Raw genomic sequence first — 8,841 nt, 5'->3', positions numbered from 1 at the left:
CTGCCGGGAGGCCAGAGCCCGGGCTTGGAATGCGAGCGGCCTGCGAATGCCCCACCCAGGCCCCTGGGACCACGGGCGGAACCGTGGACTACCAGGTCTATAGGGCCAGGCCCCGGTGGCTCTGAGCTGCCACAACTGTGCCCACTCTGTCTGGGTTCAAATGGAGAAGACCCAGAGCTGTGGAACTGGGGGAGAAAGCTGAGGTTCTTCAGGGGCATCACTAGGTTTCTCAATAAGAGTCTAAGCAGAGGAGCTGTAAGTCTGCTGGACTTACAGAGTCTTGGGAGTTACTCCAGTTTTCTGAAGTCAGGGTCTCCAGTTACCCTGGGGGTCATGTAGTCAACCTGAGGGGCTCAGGGATATTAGAGGTGACTCAGAATTTTAGATCACTCAGAAAAGGATCTATCAGGGTTAAAGGCACTAGATGGCATCTGTGAGTTTTACATGATCTCTAGTTTCTCAAGGACAGGATCACTGGAGGATATCGTGGGGCCACGTGGGGGTTACTCAAGGTCAACTCAGTGGGGTCCCTTGTCCCTCAAGGTCAGAAGATTCTTGGGTCCATCTGGGATCATTCAGGTAGTTCAAGAGTCTGTCTTACTAGCATCCATACACCACAGTCAGCAAGTGGCATACCCATTTGCCCATAGCCACATGTGCTCAAGTAGCTTTGCTACCCTCTGTTCCAGGCCCCACAGGATGGCACCTGCTTGCTCAGTATCTGCTTGTTCTGACCCAGATGGTGCTCCAACCCTGAGGATAAGGTCATCTGAACCCGGTTCTGATCTTTGCCCCTAAGTTTTGACCCTAGTCCTCAATTCTGTCACAACCTTAACTCTGACCCCAGCCCTAGGTGAACTCTAACCCTAATCAACATTTGACCCCTGTTGTCAACTTTGACCCCCACCCTGATCCCTATAGGAATCTGGACCTGACCTAGACCCAGCCCTGACCTTCCCACACCATCCCTGTTCTGACTCTGACCCATCCATCTGATGCTGATCCCACTCCATACCCCACTCCACCATGGCTCATCCATGCACCTTTTAGCTGGCTCTAGCTGTTATCCACCCACTTCAGCAGCTCTTGGGCCTCAGCCCCTGCCTACTATACCCACTCTCCTGCATCTTGCATTGTGGCCACCAGGCTATGTGTGCCCTTCTGCAACTCTGCCAGGCCTAACTGGGCGATCTGCAACTCCTAGAGCAGGACTTTACCTGAAAACCCACCCCATCTAGATCCTGTTTCAGACATATTGCTGCCCAAGGTTCCTGAGGCAAAGGGGGCTTTATAACTGAGACCCTGCCTCAGCCCAGTATAGCCCAGTCCCAGCCTAAATCCCACCTCTGAGACCTCAATGCCCAGTATACCCATCCTCACCTTGCCCAGGCCCCCAGCCATGCCCATGGCATGTACTGCTTGCTCTTCTGTCTCCTCAGCATGCTGCTGACAAGGCCAAATAGGTCTTGAAAGCCATACTTGCACTGGACAGATGCCCCAGGACTGGGGTCACATCCACTGCCACTGCCAGTATCACCCAGGCCAGGTATCCTGCCACTGGGACAAAGGTCAAAGGATCACAGGGAGGTCACAGGAGGGTAGCAACTAAGTAGGGTGCTCACATGGTCTGTGTATTTAGTAGCACCAGGGTATCACAGTGATTCAAGGATCTCAGGGGGAGAATGGGGATAACAGCAGCCACTGAACAAGAGGTATGAAGAAGCTGAGGGGTTTGAGTGGGGTGTCACCTCCTGTACACTGGCCTCCAGGCCTCAAAGTGTCTGTTTTGCTGCAGCACTTGTTCTGCAGCCCTTGTATGTCTTCCCACCTCAGCCAGCTGAACATCCAGTTCTTGGTCCTGAACCCTAGCTGTCCCCTCGCTGAAGGGTGCAGATGATCAGTTGGGCATCCCTGTCCTCCTCATCCTCTGATCTCTACCTCTATCCTCCTGGCCCTTCACTTGGTCTGCCGTGTCTGATGGACGACACCTTCAGCTCTGGGCAGTTCCTGGCCTATGGTGTCTGGTGCAGGGAAAGCACTCTGGATCTGATCCAGCAGGAGGGCAATGCTCACTGTCCCACTTTGGGGGAGGGACACTGCCATCCCACGCCATGCCACCAGCTGCATACTCACAGCATCTGCACCTTCATATGTAGGAATTGGGGTAGGAATCTCAGATGTGAACTCTGATCCCTGACTCAACAAATCCTCACTCTAACCTCTCACTGGCCCTGCCTCTGACAAGATTACATGGTGTGCTGGGGGCTAACAAGAGTCAAGTGTTAAATTTTTAGGAGTTTTGTGAATCAGCAGATAAATGGTAGGTAGACTAAAATCAGCCATGGTGGGGGGCGCCTGGGTGGCTCAGTCAGTTAAGCATCTGACTTCAGCTCAGGTCATGATCTCATGGTCCATGGGTTTAAGCCCAGTGCCAGGCTCTGTGCTGACAGCTCAGAGCCTGGAGCTTGCTTCAGTTTCTGTGTCTCCCTCTCTCTTTTCCCCTCCTACATTCATATTTTGTCTGTTTCTCTCTCTGAAAAATAAAATTAAAAAAATTTTAAATCAGGGGTGTCTGGGTGGCTCAGTCAGTTGGGCGTCCAACTTTGGCTCAGCTGGGGCGCCCGGGTGGCTTAGTCGGTTGAGTGGCCGACTTTTCGCTCAGGTCATGATCTCGCAGTTCATGGGTTCGAGCCCCGCGTCGGGCTCTGTGCTGAATGCCAGCTCAGAGCTTGGAGCCTGTTTCAGAGTCTGTCACTCCCTCTCTCTCTGACCCTCCCCTGCTCATGCTGTCTCTCTCTCTCCTAGAAATAAATAAAACATTAAAAAAAATTAAAAAAAAAACTTTGGCTCAGGTCATGATCTTACGGTTCATGGGTTTGAGCCCCACATAGGGCTCTGTGCTGACAGCTAGCTCAGAGCCTGGAGCCTGCTTCAGATTCTGTATCTCCCTCTTTCTCTGACCCTCCCCTGCTCACGCTGCTTTCTCTCTCTCTCTCTCTCTCAGAAATAAATAAAACATTAATTTTTTTAAAAAATCAGCCATGGTGGGTTTACTTACACCATGGAAATTGATAAACACTACAAGTCAGTTCCCTCTGACCCCCAACCAGCTGTTAAACATTTACAAGCATACTAGTACTCCCATCTGACCCCTGGTTAGCCCTTATGAATATTCCTCATTCTGGAATGAGTATCACAGCAGTGTCCTAGATGCTCACCTGCCCCTCAGCTGTGAATAGACACACAACAAGCAGACATGTGCCCAAGAGGAAACACTGGAGGATCTGCACAGTTGCTTGTACAGGGGCTATGGTGGCCATACCTCAGGACCCCCTTACACAATGCTATGTCTCCCAGGCCTGGATTCCTGTGGACCTTGCTGTGGCCTGGATTTGCTGCAGCTCATAGCGTTGAGTCAGATGTGGAATGTATCTCCTGCACCCTTTTGGCCAGGCCATGGTTCCGTATGACTCCCCCCTTGGCTCCCATGCATGGTCCCAATGGCCTGCACTAGTTGCTAATGCTGCCCTAAGATTGTAGCAGCTATATCAAGGCTATTGTAAGAGTTATGGGAAGTAATCAGAGCCCACTGGGTAGTGGGCAGGGTCCCAGGGCAAGAGGGAGCACCACAGGGTACAGGAACATAGGCCAGTCCAGTTCCCTAACCCCTGCATTCCTGCAAACAAGCCAGATGATCCAGTGAGAAATGTATGTCCCAGATATCCCCCGTTGCCCTACGCCCAGTTTGGGCTAGAAGAAAGTCCTCACCTTGGCGAACCCCCCTATAGTGATCCATATGTCCACCCACCACTCCAGCTTTGACTAGGATTCTCAGAAGCTATGGACAAAACATCTGGAGCAAAGGGGGCTTTATAACTGAGACCCTGCCTCAGCCCAGATCCAAAACATCTGGATCCTGTCAAACAGCTTCTTTAGTTTCAGCTCCCACATAGCTGTCCCTGTCCCTGGCTGGCCCATCCCCCATAGCAGCTGCTCTGTCCACCACTGATCTCTTGGGCCTGTTCCAGGATGCTATCTCGTTCTCCAAACGTGGTCACAACCTGGGCTCCAAGCAGGGCCTCTTGGGAAAGCAGGCAGCTGAGGAGGCCTGGGCCTCAGCATCTGCAGGGGATGGCAGGGATGGGTAGAAGGGTGGCTCAGGCCTCCACTAGTTGAGGCAGGGTCAATTAGCCTTCTAGGTTCCCCCAGGTACATAAGCAAAGGCACCTTCCTTCTGCCTCAGCCTAGCCCCTAACCTCAGCTACTGCCCACTTGCCTGCTCATTAGGCCTCATCTTGGGCTCCTGTTGCCTTCTTGAGCCAGGCCAAGCCCTTGACACAGTTTAGCTCCCAGGATAATTCTTGCAGACGTTCACACTGCCTCCTAACTCATGGCTCCCTTTCTGCTACAACCTGTCCTGTGGCCCATAATGTCTGGGCCAAAGCAGTCACTTTCTTCCTGCCAGAAGATGGAGCATCAGCTTGGCCAGAGATGTCCTCTTCTTCATGACTCCTCACTCAGGAAAACCCACCTGACTTCCAGACCCAAGACTCAAGACAGGCCAACCTGAGACTCCCTGAATGCCCAACCCTGAGAAGCTAGCTGGAGACCTCCCTCTTACTGATCCAAGACTCCTGGCCTGAATCCAGCTATCCACTCTGTAAGTTGCTCCAGAGTCCCCACAATGGGTGAAGAAGATTCCAGGAGAGTCTGTACCTGCTAGAGTACCCCCTCTAGGACCTGTAGGTGCTCATCCTGGCCCCAGGCACCCCTGCCAGGCATCCTCTGGTGTAGGGGGGCACCTCCTGGGCCACAGTTTCTAGGTGCAGCTGGAGCAGAGCTAGATGTTGGTCCCAGGAGGTGAAACCAGTAGGGCAGGATGTGTAGTGCAGGAAGGCACCTCTGGAGCCATGGGCCCATGCCTGGCACCTCACCTCTGAGACGCTCTCTCTGCAGAGGCAGGCACCTGCTTGTGGATCACAGCTGGGCAGGATGGAGCCTGGTTGGTCACAGGCACAGGCTGTGGGGTCAGGGCAGGGAGCAAATGGCACTTGCCCTAGCCTTACCTCCAAAAAGCCTGGAGAATTGTCCTATGTGAGTGGGAGGGTGCACACAAGCTACTGGTCAGAACAGCCATGGGCACTAGCATCTTCCCTGGCCACAGAGGCACCCTATGGCATGGCAGCCTTTGCGCAGAGAAACAGCACAATACTCCAGAAGCTCTACAGTCCAGTCAGGGGTCAGCTCGGGTGAAGGACTGGCAGGTGGGTTCAGAAAAGAGCCACCTGATGCATGTTCTCTGTGGGCATACCCTACCTGACCTTACCAACAGCTGTGTCCACAAGTATTTCTTTGAGTTGTGGGGGCAAACAGCAATAAACATGCTGTGCTCTCCCTCAGGAAAGCCCCACTGCTCCCCTGCTAGTCCACACCAGGTCCCTTTAGGGCAGCCTCAACCCCAGTGGTATGGTGTGAGTGATCCTCTCTGCATTCCTGCTCTGGGTCACCCTGGTACCCATCCTGACACCTGGAGCATATACGGTCCCCAAATTCCGTCCAGCAGGGGCACTGACCTGTAACTTGAGGAAAGAGAGCGTGAGCCAGTCCATAGGAACACACAGCCTCCCCTATGAGAGGGAGAAGGACCCAAGTACTGAAAGGCAGCATACCCATACCAAGCACACAGTGCTTGCCCTGCTCCTGGCCCGGCAGCAGCACCCACACCTGTGCTTGGCTGAAGGCTTCTCCCTTCTTGCTTTCTCCTTGGCCAGCCCCCCACAGACCCTCTGGGTTCTCAACTACTGACTGGCCCTTTTTCCCTCTATATCCTGATCCAAACAGCCTGTTGTCTCCATACCCTCATCCCCATGCTTCCTTCACCCTGACTCCCACCGTGTCTTCACCACTTCACCAAGGACACAAGAACAAACACAAACACACACTTCAGGCCTCATCTCATTCGGCTGTTAACCACTCTCTTCCCAGAAACTCTTGCTCATAATGGCCATCCCCCTCTGCCAGCACCAACTCTCAATCCTAACCCTTCACCTTTGTCTCCTCAGCCTCCCTCCTGACCCTTGCCATGTTCACTCCACTTGCCAGAACCCATTCACTCCATGTGTGGGGACAATGGATCACCCACATACCAGCTCTCGGTGGCATGTGAGGTCAGGCAAGTGTGGTTTCAGGTCTTGTCTACCCCAAACCCTGCCACTACCTTATAGTTTATGTCACACAAAAGCAGAGAGTCACACAGCTGTTTGCAGCCCCACACACTGGTGCTGGTGATCACATGAACACTCATACCAGCCACAAGTTACATCCTGTCAGAGACACACACTCACACCTGGCTGCTGCCACAAGCTATGTGCAACATGGCCTCACTCACTGGGTGACATGCTAGCTGTAAAATGTGTTGGGCAAGGAAGTTGCAGGGCTCATAGCCCCTGGGTCCCCCCAGGTTCCAGAAGAGGTAGGCACAGCAGCTACAGTCCTGCCCCAGTATGTTGGGGTGGCAAGGGTACTGCCCACTGACCTGGTTGCAGAAGCAGGCTTCAGCCTGAAATGGGCACCGTGCAGGAGCAGTGTCCTGGGGGGGGGGGGGGTCACAGCTACAGCCTGGGGAGAGGACAGGTCTGAGGAAGGACCATCCCCACCTGCTTTGGCATGTTCCTATCCACTCTAGCCACACACTCACACTGGCAGCCACCTGCGCACAAAGCACTGCCATGGAGTCAGGCCTGCCATGGGCACAGTCACGGCTGTGGTGCAGACAGCGCTGGCAGTGCCCATTGTGGGGGTCACAGGAAGCAGGATCACAGGGTTCTATATTATTGTTGCACTGACAGGGCCAACACACGCTCTTCTGGGGTCTCCCCCTGACCAAGGGCGCCCAAAGTAGCCAGAGGAACAGCAGTCACAGCAAGGGCCTGGAAAGAATTGAGGTAAGTATGGGTTGTCTCAGGTAGCTTCCTGTACCCTTGCAGTCTGTGGGTCCTACATACCCAGCCAGAAAGTCTGAGGTTGAGCCAAGAGAGCAGAGAACACAGTAGCTACATTACAGCCCACCTTCATGGCTTACAAATTCCATGCCTATAGCTCCTCCAGTTTGACCCTCCCTCCCTTGAACAGCAACTCCTCCAGGAGAGGTGTCCAGCCTGCAGTCCAACATACAGGTGGCACTGGCAAAGGTTTGCCTCATGGACCTGATGAGATTGTGAATGGTGAGCAGGGCCATGAGTTTGCCCCTGCCAAATATCCCTCACCTGCATAACCAGGTGCACAGAGGCACAGAGCACGTTTGCTTGCACTGTCCACATGGCAGGAACTCACATGATAGAGGCCAGAGCCAGGGTGCCCAGGACAGGGGCAAGGCCGGTGCTGCTGGCCTGAGTCCAGAGTAGGGTCTCCGTGGTAGCCATCCAAGCACCTCTGGGCAGTAGCACATGGAATGGGGCCAGGCCCACTCATCCTAATTCTTACCCAACACTTCCGATGCCAGTGGTCACCTCTCAAGGTGCTGGCCTGTGGTGGCTCCATGGCAAGCCTGGCAAATGCCTGTAAGTGGGTGGCACAACTCAGTATGCCCATTGCAGGCACAGGGCTGGCAGTATGGGAAGTCCCATTGGCCAGAGAGGCAGTGGTCCCAGCGGTGACCAGCAAGTCCAGCCTGGGATGTGCACTGCTCATTCACAGGGTTACAAATGGCACCACTGGCACCCTCAGTGTGGCAATGGCACTCTCTGGGGAATGACAGGGCACACATGCCATGCAAAGGAGGGAGATGGTTGGTCCCAGAGCCCACACCCATACTCACTGGCCCTATAAAGGATTACCACTGCAACCAGTGGGTCTGAAGCCATACATTCCAGACACACAGTGGTCACAGGTACGACCAATGATATTAGGATGGCAAGGGTACTGCCACCTAGCAGGGCACACTCAGTACTCAGTGAATCCTGGGGGGTGGCACTCACATGCTGGTAGGAGAAAGAACAAGATAAGATGAACCTTGTGGTGCTTCCTGCAACCCCTATCTTACAGCCCCTTTAAGCCAGGGGCACATACTCACCAAGACCACCCCCATGGAGCAGGGCGAGATGCTTCAGACAAGGTCGACACAAACCTCAGGCATGGAGAGGACTGTCCTTGCTGCCTCCATGTAGCCTGCCTTATGGAGCTCCTGAGGTGCCCTGTGGCCACAGTGTCCACAGATCTCAGCCCAGGCAATTCCTTCACCCACAGCAATAGCACAATCTAGTAGGTGGGTGGAGGGCAGCAGGCAGAAGACAGTGATCCCAGCCCTACTCGCTCATACCTACTAACTACTTTTCTTCACAGTGGACCTCAGAGCCCCTTCTTGCCCCTTTCCTGTTTCTCATTTGAGTCTGTTTCTTCTTCCTTTCCAATGGCTCCAATCTAGTCCAGGCAATGCCACCTCTCATTCAGAATCACTGCAGCAGCCTCCCCTAACAATCCATTCTCCCCCATGAATCTTCCCTGTTCAAACCCCTTCCACTGCTCCCCAGTGCCCCACAATAAAGGTTAAGTCCTTCTCATGGCCCACAAGGTCTTTTTAGATCTGGCGGCTGCCTGTTCTCACCTTCTATCCTTGGCATACGCTTTGCTCCTGCCTGGACCTCCCTCCCTACACTATCCACCTGTCTTGATCTTCAGGTCTCCAGACACCTACTCCCCAGCCCCACCATTGTATCCTGCTATAAATTGTCTTCCCTAGATGTGGGGTCGAGCCCCTAGGACCTCACCAAATCCAGAAGGACAGTGCCCCCCCTCAAGGTCTCTGCACCCCCTTGGTCCTCCATAGCCACAGGATCACAGAGT

Source organism: Hyaena hyaena, unplaced genomic scaffold (assembly GCF_003009895.1).
Source record: "Hyaena hyaena isolate Hyena2069 unplaced genomic scaffold, ASM300989v1 scaffold_30, whole genome shotgun sequence".
In the NCBI taxonomy this organism is placed as follows: domain Eukaryota; kingdom Metazoa; phylum Chordata; class Mammalia; order Carnivora; family Hyaenidae; genus Hyaena; species Hyaena hyaena.
The sequence above is the reverse complement of the archived record's forward strand: the minus strand, read 5'-3'. Positions refer to the sequence as shown.